The following is an 18,083-nucleotide window of genomic DNA, read 5'->3' on the forward strand; positions in this document are numbered from 1 at the left end:
GCAAAGAGAGATTGCGGTAGATTCAGCCTAAAACAGCTCCAGTTAATTTATATGTGAAGAACTCAAACCGTCTATGACTTACATTGTGGCAAAGAACCTGATGCCTAACTGCAGAAACACTCAGTTGCCAGCATTCTCCCATAAGTGAAATACAGAAAATGAGCTGAGTTTCAGTCTTTTCCATTAAAGATCTAGTTATCTTTCTTTGTTGCCCCACAAAGTTAAACTTCATAAACACACAAAAAGATTAAAATTTTTTTCTCAGGGAGAATTTCTTCACTAAAACAATATTAATTAGATTTAAAAACTCTGTATTTAGTAATGAGAACACACAGTTAATTACACTACTGATTATAGTCTTTTATTAATTTCAAAGTTTTAGAGGCTCCTCTTAACTGAAAACAACACAATTTAGGAAGTAAACCACAACAAAATCCTGGAAGAATAAAAGAACTTTGCCACAAATGCTTTTGACCTCTTATCATCCCTTTCATGTTCACTAACTTCTTGAAGACTGGGTTTGTGTTGACTATTACTTTCATATTATCCACAGTTTCCAGTAGTGGTTGAACTGGATTAAATTCTCATCTTCTTGGAATTGATCCGAATATCGGTTTCCTTTGAAGTCAGTTTTAACTGTGCTCCTGAAATAGCAGAGGAGGATCAGGATTATTTCCAATTTTCTTGACCATAGCTGTTCTTGGCATATTTTAATATGCAACACCTGCCTTTTTGGTTATAAAGCCATTTCAGTGAGCCAGGAGTCTGGCTTGAACATAGAAAGACAAATGCTAAGTATATATCTCACTTATATGTGGAATCTAAAAAAGCTGAGCTTGTAAAACAGAGTAGAATGGTGGTTATCAGGGACGTGGGGGGTAGGGGAATTGGGGAGATGTTTAAGGGTACAAACTTGCAAGTAGTAGAGAAATAGGATATGGAGGTCTAACGCATAGCATAATGATTATACGCAACAAGACTGCATTTTAAACTTTAAGGTTGCTGAGAGACTAGATCTTAATTGTTGCTGGTACAAAAAAAGAAATAATTAAGTGGTGGGATAGAGGTGTTAGCTAATGCTACAGTGGTAATCATATTGCAATATATAAATGTATCAAGTCAACACGTGCATCATAAACATGCAGGAATTTATATGTTAATTATATCTCAATTAAAAAAATAAAATAAATTTAAAAAAAAAGTCTGGCTGGCTTGAAACCTATATGTGATATGGCAAAATGTGATTTTAACCTTTAAAGACAGAAGAATACCCTTTATCCTCCACTGTCCTAATTTCTTTGGGGAATAAAGATTAATTAATTGCAAGGGGGAAGAAGTGTGCTGTCTGTAATTATGCAATATGTGAAGGAAAGGCTAGGTCAAGTGCATGCACACAGCTTCTTTTATAAAACAAGACCCGACTTGGGTGAGTAAAAGTAACACTGGGAATCAGACCAGGGAAAGAAATCAACCCAGATATCTCTACGTTTTATTATGAAAGTAACAATAGCATGAAATCACTTTTTAAAAAATTCAGAAACAACCTACACTTATTCTCAGTTACAGCTCATTATTGGTCCCTGGTTGAACTTTAGAAAGATTTAGGCTGAAAGAAACCAAGTGTTCAGAATGCACCAGCAGCATTCTCCTTAATAGGATCAGAAGAAGGTTAGATGTGGCATCGAATCTTTTGAAAGAAAAAAATCTTAAAAGGCCACACATCGTCACATCAACAGGGAGTAGGTATGACACTGACTTCTTTCAACGGAATTGGGTAAATATTTGACCTCCAGTGTTGTTACAGTTAATGTATATTCCGGACCTCAGAAGACACAGAGACAGAAGTTCTGCTTTCTGATTGGCTCTCTCCTAGCCTTTGCTTGCTTGGGAAAGACTGATAATATACTTTGTCCTTAACTTGGTGCAGTGTAATTCCTAGCTGCTCAATAGCTGAAACAATAATGATCTCATCCATTGACAATTTAAGCTTATGTGATTTGTAAACCAGTACATAGTAGCAATAATAACTTCTGGGTTAATTTATTAACTCTCAGAAAATACTCAGGGCTAGTACCGTCCCTTTATCAATCCTGAGAAGATGAGCTGGGATGTGCTTGGTGCACATACATGCACATCCCATAAAATAAAAGTTGATGACAATTACACTAATATTTCTAGAACTTGTATCTCTCTCGTAACTCCCTGTAAGGATGCAACAGACTCCCCTATGTTAAATTACTCATTCTGATAACTATGTGAGAAGAAGATGCGCAGATGGTATTTCTGAGAATGGCATCAAAGCATTTAAAATGCTCATTGGCAACATACCGCATATTTACATGTGAGTGGAAAGTCATCTTTTGGCTACATTAATGCTGCAAAAATAAACACGCTTCGGTCTCTGATGCAAAGTTTAAAGTTCTCATGGCAATATTTGTTTCTTCACTTTGCTTACCAGGTACAATAAAAAAGTCAACATTTATCAGTCAACTGCATGTATTAAACACCCACTGTGTGTTCAGCATCAGGAGCTATGGAGCCTTAGAGAGAAAGACATTCAAGGACTTTATAGTTTAATGGGGGAGAAGGAGAAACACAAATGTGTACATGTAAACAAGCAGGGCTGGAGATGTATAAACACACACACAATCCTGACCATCTGTGCAAAGATAGAGGCAGAAACTGGCTGGAAGGATAAAGGTGGGTGGAATGAGGCAAGCAGCTGAAATGAGGTGAGCCTTATTTTGTCGAGGCTGTGTTGGGCTTTAAACAGAATTTGTTTTCCATTTCTCAAAACATTGAGGAGTAATAGACATACATGAACAGAATATTTCATTCCGTTTGTGGTGCAGCTGGTAGGGGTCTGTGGGGTTTGAGGGGAGCGTATTCGGGGTGCAGGGAAATGCCCATGGCAGTGGTTCTCAAAGTGTGCTCCGGAGGCATCAGCCTCCCTGGGGCACTTGTGAGAAATACAAATGATGACGCTCCACCCCAGACCTATGGAGTCGAAACTGTCAGCCGGGCCCAGCATGGTGTATTTTCATACCCCCCACAGGGCACGCTGATGCTCCCTCAAATCTGAGAGCCCCTGCTCTATGCGGTGGTTCCGAGTCTGAGTTCTGAGCAAGGGTAGAAACGGCAAATCCAGAGGCCCACCGCTGTCCACATGAGGTGTTCTAGAAGACAGAGCAGCTGCAGAGGTGGGGCCAGTGAGGGACTCCCCCCAGAAACTTTAGGTGGCTCCTCTGAGCCCTCTGAAATCTATCTCAGAGCCCGATTCTGAGTTAATGTCTTCAGAGAATTCTAACTTTTGCATTTCCTGACTTTTATGAGCATGTTGAGTGTTGTAATTCCGTGAGGCTTTTAGATGTAATTTCCTTTGCTTTTAAGGAAAAGATGAGATGGTGGGGAGGGGGATTATTAGGGGAAGGGTGGTGGCTGGTAGTGAGATGGTAAAAACAGAGAAACCATTTTCGAAAGGAATAAAACATCAGCAAAGCTATTCTTTAAAGACTGCTACAAAGCCTGTATACATATACTGAAACAGAATAATAATAAGAAAAGCTAATATGTATATAGCTTTGGTGAGATGCCAGGCATGTTCTAAAGTCTTACATAAAGTAATTTATTAAACCTCACAGCAGCTTCTCAGCTAGAGCCTCTTATTATTCCCATGTGATAAATGAGGCAGCTATAGCACAGAGAGGTTAAGAAACTTTCTCGGGGTCACACAGCTAGAGCTGACACTGGAACTCAGGCTTTCATGCTGTTTTGAACCATTACACTATTTTATGCTGCAAGAACTTAGTGCACAACTGTTTCTATTTGAAAGAATGACTCATTGTTCTGAATTGTTTGGCATTTGAGAATTAGGCTTCAGGGCCTGATGACTTTCTTATTTAATTTTCTGGTTGGCCAGCCGAGTATTTCCCAAGTCTACCGAGTTCTCACAGAAGGTAGCCGAAGCTGACTTCTGGGTAGAGTAAATCAGTTACAAAATAAAGGTTAGGCTCAGCGCCCAGAGCGAAGCTTGAACAGACTCTGGAATGATCTCCCCTCAGCCCAGAACCGTTTAGCTTGGACTCAGCCACCCCTGCAGGGCTTAGGAGCTCCTAGAAGCCTGGTTTCCCTCTGAGTGCAGGGAGAGGAGGTTCCTTGGTGTGGAGGGAGACGGAGGGAGGAGAAAGGAAGGCGTCAGCCAGCTTTTTGCTATGGTCTTGTCTTCTATGAGTCATTCTCAGGACAAACAGTGGTCACCATTTATTGGCGAGGAGCATGGGCTTTGGGGTCAGATGACCACCTGGGTTGGAGGCCCGACTCCTTCCCTTGCTGGATGTGGGAACTTGCTGCCATGGCTGTTTCCTCACTTATAAAATGCAGATCATATTAGTGCTTGTGTAAGTGGTGTTGGGGGACAATTCAATGAACGGTACACTTAAAGTTCTCTAAACAGTAGCGCACAGAGCAAGCACTAAAGTGTTTGTTCTTATTTCTTCTTGTTAACTGAGCTCCTGCTACATACCTGGCACTGGTTTTTAAGCTTTTGAGGACGCTAATGACTAGGTAACACTACTTCTTGCAGCAACACTGTGGCTTAGGTGTCTACCATTTTGCAGGTAAGGAAACTTGAGTGTCAGTGGGGTCATTTGCCCAAAGTGACACAAGCAGGGAGGCGCACAATGAGGCTCTCTCTGTGCGGGGCCTGAGCCCTGGCTGGGTGGCTCTGCCGTCCCTGTCCCACGGACAGACGTTGCCCCTACAGGCGCCTGCACTGAATTAAAACAACTGGCTGCGGGTTCCTGGGGAAACTGCTCCTGAGTTACTGCTTTGTTCACACTTTTAAAGGCTGGATTTGAAACAGCTTTTAATCACTTCACTCATATACTTCTGCTCTGGGGGAGTCCTCCCCATAGATTGTCTTCTGGCTGCATCAGCACAAGAAATGTTGATGGCACCTGCGACTTGCTTGTCACTTTCTGCTCAGGCGAGTGACTGATAAATGGTCCGAGTCACTCTTGAGCTTCCCTCGGAGGGTACAAACGTGGACTCAGCAGTCGCTTTCCTGACACTTCCCACACCTTCTGTCACACAGTCACCAACACACTGACATCAGAAACTTGGAGCTCTCTGTTCAGTGTTTACATATGAAGGACCAGCTGGTCCAAACTAGGAGAGAGGGAATATATGGCAGGGTCCACAATGACCTCCAACCTCTGACCTCTGCCCAGGCCTGGGTTGCTGTCAGTGTCATTGCCAGGCACACCGCTCAACCTCATGTTGCTGCAAATTTAATTTGCTGTTCTCTGTTAGTCACGCCACAGGTTTGGACTTCTTTAGTAGATTGATTTCTTCCCCTGGTGCCTTACTGTGTTTATGTCAGACAAGATCAGGCCAGCCTTGGGGACTCCAAAATAGGTACGCTTGATGTGTTGTGAGAGACTGAAATTCAGGAGTCTATTAATGTACCATTAGCTTGTATCTGTGTATGTTTTACTGCTATTTACACAGTAAATCTTTTGACTTTTAAGATGTACTTTAAAGTATGCTGTATGCCAAGAAAATAAAGAAGCAAGAAACAAAATTTGCAGTATCGATGACTACATAAACTTAAACATAGAGGTTGTACTTGACTTTTAGGTAGCAGGTTGAAACATAGAAGGTTGCCAATATTTGATATTTTTGACCTATAAAAACAGAATGCCCCTTGGAGAACAATGGAGTTAAAATTAGGTGAGAAAAGAAAAGATTCAAAAATAGCACCTTCCCACCTTCCCTGTGTTATCCAGACAAGTGATAAACTGAGGGATTTTAGCTAGAAAATTTAGTAATAGCTCTAGTAGAAGGGGGTGGGAAATCTTTATAATTCAGGAAAGATAAGTTTGATAAGACAAAATATTGGAGGAAAAGTATCATCAGGGGCACTGACTTAACCCATTTGAATGAGCCTCAGCTTCCTCATCTGTGGAATGGGAACACTGTACTGGGTAATTCAATGTGAAGAGTCTGAAACTTTAAATAGACACTTTAAATAGGTGTGGGATTTAGAAACCAACTCTGTGAGTCAGGTTACTGCACAACAGGTAGAAAACCCTCTTTCAGCATGTATGGATCAGGCAAGTCAATTTGGGATTGGTATCTTTATTTATGTTTCCACGTCCTGTTTAAAAGTTTCACATTAAACAGAAGCATTCCTGAGTTGCTACATTCCAGGGGATTTTAGACATGCAGATTTCATGGCCATTGTCAAAAAAAAAAAAAAAAAAAAAAAAAAAAAACCACAAAAAAACAAAAAAACCCACAAAAAAAACAAAGACAAAACAAAAAAACAGATCCATTTGTAGCTTTGACCACAAACAGGAAGTGATTCTTATTACCATCAGAACATCCGAAAACATTTCCCCACATCTCAGTGTGGCAAGGGGCATAGAACACATACCCTCACCCTCCTCAGAGTGGGTATGGACACAGAGGGAGCCTTTTCTGGGCAGTTAACAACTCAGGTAAGAGCATCTTACAGATGCTTTGGAGAGGAGTGAAACCTCCTTGGCAATACCTGGATAACGTCTGTATTTTCGAGGAAGTCCCCATGGACTAAAGTTGAATTCTTCAAATGGGACTCTGATCCCCATTCAAGGAAGTGGCACAATGCTAACAGGTAACATTTTCAAAATACCAAGAACATGTCAGGTACTCTTTCCAATGTTTTAAATGCATTCATTGTCTTCATGCTGATGACTCTCTGAGTTTAGTATGGCTTATCCGGACAAAACTGAGGCACAGCTGGGATGTGAAAGTGGGTGGTCCACACAGAAATGGAGTAGGAACAGCTAGATAACCCAGGGAAAAGAGAAACTTAATAAGGAAGAGAAGCTTTCCGTAACTTGGGGCTAGTGGGAGGAACTACAGGTTTCTATCCTTGGCCCACTATGATTCATTTAATAGAAGAATGATTCCGTGTGTCATTTAATTATACTGCACACACACATACACACGGTTTTCACTCTTCAGCTACTATCTGTTGTCTTCATAAACCCTAAGATAATGAGTCTTTCCCGGTGCTGTTAGAGGCCTGTGGCTGGATGGGTGGGGCCGCACCTGACAGTGCATTGTAAGCCCAGGGTTTGGTGTCCTACAGACTTGGGTTCAAATCCCATCTCCCACTACTAATCACCTGTGTGACCCAAGTGAATTGCCTGACGTCAACTATAAGTAAAATAGGCTTGATAATACCTGCTTCACACAGCTTCTGGGAGTTTTAAATGAGATCATGGGCATAAAGTAGTTAGCACAGGACCTAGCACATAGTAAATGCTTAGGAAACAGTGACAATAACCGGGGAAGCCGCCTCCTTTTACAATACGTTTCCAGGTTTGACTGGGCTGTGACACTCTATAAACCTGCTCCTCAAGGTACTGCAGTGGACTCAATAGATGAAATATATTTAAAGTAATGAACTTGTTCATTATCTTGCCAATTTTATGGGCCAGTGAACCAGGATCTACACTAACCATGGAAATGAAGTGATAAAGGCAGAGCTACTAAGCTCAGGCTTTTGATAGAGCAACTCTTCCCAGAGATGCCTCCACTGGTTTCCCTTTTTCCATTGGCTTTTCTCCTTCTGTGCCTGAAGCTAGAGCTATGTGTATTTTTGTTCCCAGTGTTCTCATATGTTGATTTTTTTCACCTACTAAAATGTAGTGAGCTTAAGAAAAGTTCAATTAAAATGAAACGTAAATATTTTCTTTCTTACTGTGTCATTACAAACTCTCTCCCCCAACTCCCTGTACTTACTTGGCACCTGCCCAAAGGAAACATTTTTCCCTCTTGGCCCCCAGTGTTTAAAGCATAGAGGAAACAGATCTGCTTAGTCTGTCTCGACAGGATCCTTACATGGGGAGAAGAGCAGAGGTTTCCAAGGCCTGGAAAATAGAGTACAAAGTAGAAGAGTAAGCCAGGAGGAAAAAGATGGAAAGAAGTTGAAACGTTCCTTGCAGGCTTATCTATGAAATCGGTTTCTGGAAAATGGCATCTCACCCTGGGTTCCTGCATTGAAGGGATAAAACTCACTGTTAGGTGATGACCTTCCCTCAGAAGAGAGTCTAATACAGTGTTATTCCTGGTTATTTCTGATGGATGCCAATGTTATCCAACATAGCCAGTACTGGTAGGTTCATGCTATCAGGTGATAAATCGTCTTCACTAGCTGCAGTGGCACTAATATTTATTGAGCAGTTACTATGTGCCATGAAGTTAACAAGGATTAGTTTCTTTAATCCTTAAAGAATATCTTATGAGCTACATACGATTATAACCCCAGTTTTAAAGATGGGACGTGTGAGTTTTAGGGAGGTTGCAACTAACAGATAATGGAAGCTGGACTCAAATCCCAGCAGTGGGGGACCCCAGAGCCTTGCACCCTGTATCATATTCCATAGCACCCTCCATGTTTTCAAACACCGTTCCAAAGCTCTTCCCACTATAACTCTTCTCTTTCCTCTCTCTCCTCCTTCTCCTAACCTTCTGCCCTCCCCCTTTTCCATGAATTGCCCCCCATGTCAGGTTCCGTTTTGTAAGTCTTGGCTCATCCAATTCTATTTCCTGTCACAGAGCTAAGGTATTCCTATCAGGCATCTTTTCAATAGTTATTAATCCAGCGAAATCACTATCAGTCTCCACAGAAAATTTAAATAGAGGGAACTGCTCCATCTAGAGTTTCATTTTGCAAGTAAGTTATTTGTTATTTGTTCCACACAGTGCCTTCCTGCGGTCCTCCCTTCCCCTCCTCCCCAGAAGCCTTTGCCTCGTCCAAACATTAGGCTTTCTATTCCAGGTTGAGCCCCAAATAAACTGATCTATGGTGGCGTGCACAGCCGGAGGCTTCCTGGAGATATTTGGAAGGCAGCACATTCCTTTTCATCTTCTTTTCTAAACAAATATATCTCTATTTCAATCTTTCTTCCTAGGGAACTGCTCTTCCCTTCTTCCCATACTCTGAATTCTCTCTCTTTTTCCCTTTCTTTTACACATTTGGCTTCTTCGATTTCCGTGCTGCCCAACTTAAAACAATACAGTCAGAACTGAGGTCAGAGGGAGCTATCGCTTTCCACTGTGCTCGTTAGGATTGGCCCATCCTGACATTCACATAGGAAAATTTCATCCAGAAAAGTGACACAGAGGCAGATGAAATACAACTAAAAGTTTGTTTGTTTGTTTTTCTGATCTTCATCTGTTGAGAAGGTGAACACATCTGTAAAGAGGGCATAGAGGTTTTTTTGTTTTTTTGGGTTTTTTTTGCTTTCAGCGTCCAATTCCAAATAAGATAAATCCTTGACCCTCAAAAGCAGTGGTCGCTAAATCCCTTCAAAGTGGTTGGGCAAAAGAAGTGCCTAGAGCAGACTGGCTCCTTGTGGTTACATATGATCATAATATCTTTCCAGTTGTGCGGTACACTGCATTTGCTAGCTGTGTGATTTTGAGTAGTTGATCTCTATGTGCCTCAGTTTCCTTATCTATGAAACGAGGGTAATAAAAATAACTACCTCATAGGGTTGTTATGAGGAGTGAATTATAAATATACCTTAGAACTTTACCTAACATTGGAAGTTTATGTTGTTACCTATTATTATCATTCACTTAAAATGCTAGCCCTCCTCTTTCTTATCTTAGTACTATCACTTTGCCTACTTCCATCCTTCATAATGAATATATTTATTTAGTACCTAAAATGTGCCAGAAACTGTGCTAGGCTCTGGAGCACAGTGGTAAGCAAAAAGAGACAGGTTGCTACCTTCATGGATCTTACAGTCTAGTGGGAAGACAGGCAGAAATGAAACAATCATACAAGATTGTGTGGATGTCCTATGATATGTTCCATGAAGGGTTCATGAGCTGGCTGACTTTGCCAAGGGAGTTTAGAACATGGGGATCTGGCCCAACCAGGGCGGGGAGGGTCCTCCTCAAGCATCCCTCAGGAGCCAATATGGGTTAAGAGCTGAAAGGTGTGTAGGAAACAGTGTGACAGAGCAGGGGGGAGGAGAGTTTCAGGCAGGGCAATCTGGGTGATGAGAGCAGAGCCAGCAAGGAGGGAGGAACAGGGACAAGAAGAGTGAATGGAGCTTCCTGGGGGTACAGGTCACACACACAGAGCTGTCTGGCCCAAACTTGAGATAGAGTACACATTGAGTAAGTCTTTGGGGTGATGGGGAGCCACAGAAAAATAATGAATTTTTATTTTATTTATTTTTTTTGAAATTCCAGCATAATTAACATACAGTGTTATATCATTTTCAAGTATCCAATATAGTGATTCAATAATTCTCTACAATACTCAGTGCACTTGATGATAAGTGTACTTTGTTTTTAAGTTTTTAAAAAATTTTTTCTTAAGGTTTATTTATTTTGAGAGAGAGAGAACACACGTATGGGAGGGGAAGAAAGAGAGGGAGACAGAATCCCAAGCAGGCTCTGCGCCATCAGCACAGAGCCCAATGCAGAGCTCGAACTCCCGAACAGTGAGACCGTGACCTGAGCAGAGACCAAGAGTTGGACACTTAACCGACTATGCCACCCAGGTGCCCCGATAAGTGTACTTTTAATACCCTTTTTCTATTTCACCCATCCCACCACCCACCTCCTCTCTGGCAATCACCAGTTTGTAGCCAGAGAAAATTTCTAAGTTAGGCTTGATGTGTGTGTGAGGGGTATTCTGATTTTAGTAGTTTCTAAAAGATTCATTCTGTAAATGAATTATTGTGAATTAATGTGAAGAATGGCATGGAGGGGGCTAAGCAGAATGCAATAGAGGGTATTGCAGCCATTTATGACAGAGATGACATCAGCATGGAGGCCAGTGCTCACAGTGGCCAAGGTGGAGGATGTGATGGATGGGAGGGCATTTAAACAAATAAAATCCGTAACGCTGGAGACGGGAGACGATGGGGATGGGACAGAGAGAGCCAGACACCATGGACAACTTCATTAATTCTGATGAGATCGAACATTTTTCCTTTTGTTTCCCTCCAGTGCCCAAGAGGTATAGGCCAGTACACCACGTGGGGTCTTTTATACAGCAGACCCGGAACATTTGAGAAAGGCCGCTTAGGCGTGCTGATTAGCCAAGATAAAAGAGGAAGTTGACCTTCAACCCTTGTCTTTGTTTTGTTCCAGCTGCAGAAATCATTTTCAGTTGCTCTCTGACTCTAGTAAACAACATTCCTGTCACCTTATCCCTTTGACGGTCAGTTCCCCTTCTATATTTTCCCTGGGACATGATTCTCACTGACAGTAGAAAGTTCAGCACTCAGACCTGCAGCTGTGAAAATACTTGCTCCGCTCCAGAACTATTAGTACTTGTGGGAAGCACGTCACAGTGCCAGCCACTCTCTGGTCCTGAAGTGATCCTGTGATTTTGGGAGGTCGTCAAGGAAATGATATTTAGAAAACCCAAGTGGCACTCTCTCTGGGTATTGAAAGGTGCAAGTGATAAAATGGTCAGTCACTGTACTTAAAGACCAGGGTGGGTAAACAGGTGCTAGATGGTCCCGAGACTCTTTCTATGTGACAGAGCTTGGAGAAATAACCCAGGACGAAAGGGTTCTCTTTGGCTGAATAATTAGACAACAGAGGTGGTCAGTTTAGAAAAGCTATCTTCTGTCCCTGCTTTAGAATTTTTTTTTTTAGAATTTTTATTATAAACAAAACACAATCCTTAGGTGGATTTAAGAGCATAGGAGAGAGTGCTGGATTTTGAGCTACCATGAGGATAGCCCATGTTTTATTTATCTTTGTATCCAAACACATCCATGGTGCTTGTCACATAGTAGGTACTCAGTGAATGATGGTTGGTTAAAGGATTCACTTGTGTTTTCATAGGGTATTTACATGGCATGGCGAGTTAATAATTCTTTTGCCCCACTACGCAGAGATAGTTGCTTCCTTGTACTCCATATTTATTTTGAACACTATTTAGCTACAAGAGTGTTCTAACATGAAATAATAAGGAAATCCATTTTAATACAAGTTTATATTTACAGATAGATACACTTGCTGGCTAAGTGCAGATATGGATGTTCTCTCTGAAACACACTTTAGCAACCTAAATTGCACTAGAATGAGGTTATTGATGTGGGAGGGAGAGTAAGATAAAACTCAGAGCTTAATTTCTAGACAGGATTGCTACTATAAACAATGAATTTCAAGTGCTTTCTTGTGTACCTGGCACAGGCACTGGAGATTTACCGAGGATTTGTGATTCGAAATGACCCCGAATGTGGTCCTCTGGTCTCCTGTCCTTTGAAGCAGTTGGTCTGTTCTCCTGGTTTCTCTTCCATACATTCCCACCATCAGCTGCCTGGTCAGGACCCCATTCCCTCTGGTCTTTGCTGCTGGATCACTCCCTTCACTTTCTGTCCTTTTCTGGTCTGGACCTCTCCTTGTTGCTAGTTACTCTGTTACCAGTTCTCAAATTGTGGTTCCCAGAGAAGCAGCATTAGCATCACCTAAATCTAATTTTCATTAGAAATGAAAATTCTCGGGGCGCCTAGGTGGCTCATTTGATTAGGCAGCTGACACTTGATTTTGTCTCAGGTCATGATCTCGAGGTTTCGTGAGTTGGAGTCCTGTGTCAGCCTGTGCACTGACAGTGTGAAGCCTTCTTGAGATTCTCTCCTTTTCCCTGCTCCTCCACACCCCAAATGAATACATAAACTTAAAAAAAAAAAAGAAATGAAAATTCTGGGGCCTCACCCTGGACCTGCTTAAGAAGGCACATGGACCGCAGGCCCGGCAGTGAACAACCAGGTCCACCTCAAATGTGCGAACTGTTGTGCACAAATGTGCTGCTGTTGTGTGTAGAGCTTGGTTCTGAGCATGTCACCTCTTTGTTCAACACCCTCTTTTGGCTTCCTTGCCAACAACCATGTAAGCGTGTATATTTGTACGTCTGTGTATAAGGCCTTCTACAACAGAGCCCAGATTGTGTCTGTCTCCACGCAGGCACGTTCCACACTGGAATCCAAAAGACTATTTACTCTTCCCCCTGTCTGTCTGCCGCTCTCTCTGGTCATGATGGTTCCTCTGCTAGCAATGCCTCCTCTCCTCCCTCTTTGTAACCTTCCTCATTCTTTGTTTGTTTTGCAAGTTTTTAATTTAAATTCCATTTAACATACAGTGTAATGTTAGTTTCAGGTGTCAAATTTAGTCATTCTTCACTTATATGCAACACCCAGTGCTCATCACTATGAGTGCCCTCCTTAATACCCATCACCCATTTAAGCCACCCCCACCCCACCCACCTCCCCTTAAAAATATTCTCTACTACCTTCTTGTCATGGAAGATAAGATTTTAGGTAGATAGAATTTAGTAGATATCCCATTCCCCTTTTCCCTCTTCTTAATATAGCCTCAATTAAATCTTGATTCCATGCCAAGTTCATCTAGCTTAGCACACACCCCCAGCTCCTTCAGTGTCAGCAGCATTCATATGTGTGTGTCTCCCATGCCAAATAGGGTGTAAGAGCTGGGGAAATCTAACCTGTCTTTTACTTTCTCTGTGTCCTCCCAGGCAAAGCACTCAGTACACATTGAGTAAGTGTGGCCAATTTAACAATAAAGCAAAGTATTTGCCTGAGCTTTGAAGCTTGTACTGTGAAAGCAGTACTAAGAATGAGTCTTCCCTTTCCAGTGTGGTTTTCTCACATTATTGTGGAGAATATTAGACTGCGGTCAAGAGACATAAGCCAGACCAGGCTTCTTGGTGACTTCTTCTAAGACCTTGGATATGGCATTTAATGGCTTTGCTTCCATTTTTTCATCTATGTAAAGTGGCACCAATAATATCTATGGACAGAGTTGTAGAGAGGACCAAATGCAACAGCACGTTATCAAAATAAGATATTACATTGACTCCTTACATTTAAAACAAGAAGGCAACCCATTTTCTGGTTGCACATAGGACTGTAAAGTACACTTAAAGACAGCATTTAAGGGGGGGCTGGATGGCTCAGTTGGTTGAGCCTTCGACTTCGGCTCAGGTCATGATCTCCTGGTTTGTGAGTTCAAGCCCCGCATAGGGCTCTGTGCTAACAGCTCAGAGCCTGGAGCCTGCCTCAGATTCTGTGGCTCCTCCTCCCTCTGCCCCTCCCTGCTCATGCTCTGTCTCTCAATAACAAATAAATTTTCAAAAATTAAAAAAAAATTTAAATAGAAAACTTCATTTTTAGATTGTCCAGGGTGTCTTTCTTCCAAGATCAGCCTAAGATTTTTTTAGGGAAATTGAATTTTTATTGTCTGAAATTTGAAGCAAGAAAATTCAAACTTTAGTGCCATTTGCTTATTCTTACTTGTTGATGAGAAATCAGCATTACTGCCTACCTTTCAGGCTTTGAAGGGAATTTTCAAGCTTTATCTTGATTTGATGGTAAAAAAAAAAAAAAGTCAACCAAAGGCACATTTTCTAAGCCCTTGTCCAGCCCTACCCATTAGAAAAGTGTGAGCTCCTGTTCTATCAAAACTAATTAAACCTTAAATGTATAACCAACTCTCAATTACCAAGGTTAATGGGACTACATGCATACATAATTATATGCTACATTTATACAGTGCTTTTAACTTCTTCAAAGCACATTTCACTATATTGCATATATAAAATAGATGGATTTTTTTTTTCAACGTTTATTTATTTTTGGGACAGAGAGAGACAGAGCATGAACAGGGGAGGGGCAGAGAGAGAGGGAGACACAGAATCGGAAACAGGCTCCAGGCTCTGAGCCATCAGCCCAGAGCCTGACGCGGGGCTCGAACTCACGGACCGCGAGATTGTGACCTGGCTGAAGTCGGACGCTTAACCGACTGCGCCACCCAGGCGCCCCTAGATGGATTTTTTTAATCCACAAATAAGGTAAAAAAGAAATCTTGGAATTAGTAATTTCGAATTTCTACCTTTCCAAAGCTATTAGAACTAGTGAAGTTGTCTAACAGGGCTTTCATTGACCTACTCTCCTTGACCTGTCTCAACTAAAGGTGAGAAATGACTGAAAGATCTGGAGGAATCTCTAGAGGAAAGGAAACCAAATGTACAGATTACATCATTAGCTCCAGGGTCATCAAGAATAATTGACCATATGTGTGACTGTATCCAGAAAGTCCAGAAAGAGATGAAAAGGCATAGGAAATGATGCATGAGTAACAGTATTTACCAGCCTCTTCTTATTGTTATTCACTCAACAAGCATTATTAAGCACCTACTGTATGCTGGGTGCTTCCAACAAAGAAGATGGATACAGCAAAGAGCAACCTAGGCAAGACTGCTGTTGTCATGGAGATAACCTTCTGGAATGGTGAAGATAGGCGATAAACAGGAGCATAAATGCACAAACAAGCTAACTTCAGGTAGCACTGAGCACTGCGAAGTCCATAAACACAGGAATGTGATATTGAGTACCTTGGGGAGGCCATGCTGTTTTAGACAGGGTAGCCAGGGAAGGCCCTGCAATATATATTTGAGCTGCAGCCTGGAATAAGAGCCCACCTTGTGTAGGTCTGCTAACCAGAATGATGGAATGAATGAACTCACCACGTATGCTAGAGGGAGGGAGTCTGGGCCCCTCCCAGTTCTGTGGTTATTCATTTTGTATCTTTTTGGGCGATTACTAAAACCTCTCCAGGACCCCTGATTTATTGCCTCTACAATGGGGGTTGCTGATACTGATCACCTTGACAGGGGTGCTCTGAGGAATAATGGGTAAACAGTTGTGAGGAGCTATATAAATGCTAAATAATGATCACAGTAATAACCTTTTATTAAAGTCAGCACCGTGATGGGCAGCTCACACTCGGATGCCTTGGCAAATGTGGAAATCGATACGGCTGCTCCCTGCGCACACCAACACTATCCTTTAAAATGGAAAAAATAAATGAGCCGATGATCATGATATTCAGAGTGTTAGTGATCAAATAACTGTCCTGAGAGAAAGCTGGTGTGTGAAGTGTAAAATGGGAGTAGCAGGATAATGGCACATTACAGCCTAGAGCAGGTCTAGGGGAACCGGTGAGCGCAACTTGCCGGTCCGCGCGCTGCCTGCTACAGGGCCAGAGTTCTAACCTCATCAGGACCAGGCACTGCCACCACCCAAAGTACCTGGCAGGCGGGAAGTGGGATGAGAAAGAACTGAATCAGCAGCTTCTCTGCCAGCAGCCCCATCTGGCCCTCTTGGCCTTGGCAAGCCTTCCCCGGGGGGAGGACTTAGAAGCCAGCACCAAGGGGCCCTAACTTGGAAGGGCACCAAGGAAGTGAGGCGGGAGGGAAGAGGGGAATGAGCGTGGCGTTTTTCCCTTTTAGAATGAAATCTCCCAATTCCGGGGAAGACTTTGGTTGGCTGCATACCCAATCTTTCTCACACAATTAGAGATACGAACCCATTCCTTAGCCCCTCTTTGCCTTCCCCCAAACCTCTCTCTGAAATATAACATTAACACCACAAAAAAAAAAATGAATTATTTGGGGGGGGGGTTCCTACTATCTCTTTGATATAAATATGCATTTGCCTGAACATTCTTTCCTGTCTCACACCTCACATGGGATAATCACACTGTGTGAAGCACACACACACACACAAGCGTGCGCACACACACACACACACACACACACAAATCCTTTGTTAAAGCCCTGGCTCAGCTATTACAGAGTGCCTGTGGGGTGTAGGCCACGTAGCAGAAAAGTTTACATTATTGTTTTCTTCTCTGAAAAGCAGGAAGAGAAGACAATTAAAAAAACACTTATTTTAAGGCTGATACTAAACGCTTTGTTTCATTTGACTGAGCAAGTCACTTTCCCACCATGCGACGGGGGGATGGAGATGACGTCCGAGGTGCTAAGAGCCCACAGTGCATACTTCACTTTTTGAGGCTTAACTAGAAATTAGGTTAAAAAGAACATGGCAAGATGATCCTACTCTATAGGAAATTATGATTTAAATTGGGGTGAGACAGGATCAAGACCTTGAAAAAAATCTCATTGATTTTGACTAAATGGAGGAATTAAAAAATTTTTTTTTAATGTTTATTTTTTGAGAGACAGAGACAGAGTGTAGGTGTGGGAGGAGCAGAGAGAGAGGGAGACACAGAATCTGAAGCAGGCTCCAGGCTCTGAGCTGTCAGCACAGAGCCTGACGCCGGGCTTGAACCTGTGAACTGCGAGATCATGACCTGAGACCAAGTCATACACTCAACCGACTGAGCCACCCAGGCGCAGCACAGAGCCCGACCTGGGGCTCAAACTCACGAACCATGAGATCATGACTTGAGCCGAAGTCGGATGCTTAACTGACTGAGCCACCCAGGTGCCCCTAAATGGAGAGATTTTAAAATGTTAAGTACACTGGGACATGATATTATTATATTATATAAAGTATTTTGGGTGAGCATGCAATATGGGACATAGTAAATGCTCAGTAAACTTTCTGCAGGAACGTAAAGCATTCCACCTTCCAGTGTCTCAGGCTGCTCAATCCTCAATTAATTTATTTAAATATACCATTTCTTCAAGTGCTCTGTTTCCCAAAATAGTCAGTGAGAGAATGTAGGGACAACTGTCCTCGGAATATGTGGTCATCCTCATGGTCAAATTAGTCAAGGCAAAGTTGGTTCATTAGCTGGACTGCGTAAGTGGCTTTCAAACTTTGTTTAGTGTTGTTTTTTTTTTAATTTTTAAATGTTTATTTTTGAAGGAGAGAGAGAGAGACAGAGTATGAGTGGGGGAGGGGCAGAGAGAGAGGGAGACACAGAATCTGAAGCAGGCTCCAGGCTCTGAGCTGTCAGCACAGAGCCTAATACTGGACTCAAACACATGAACTATGAGATCATGACCTGAGCCGAAGTCGGATGCTTAACCAACTAAGCCGCCCAGGCCCCCCTGTTTAGTACGTGTTTTTAATGTCTTGTTGATAATGGACTGTCAGTAGGTGGGAGATAGAATCATAAGGAGGGAAGGTACCTGCTCAGATCCTGTGCTCTTAAATAAGCTAACCCATAATCAACAAATACAGTATCAAACCCCACGGAATGGTTCCCAGTTATTGTCTTGGATC

This window comes from Puma concolor, chromosome D4 (genome assembly GCF_028749965.1).
Source record: "Puma concolor isolate L17-30 chromosome D4, mPumCon1.1.hap2, whole genome shotgun sequence".
Classification (NCBI taxonomy): domain Eukaryota; kingdom Metazoa; phylum Chordata; class Mammalia; order Carnivora; family Felidae; genus Puma; species Puma concolor.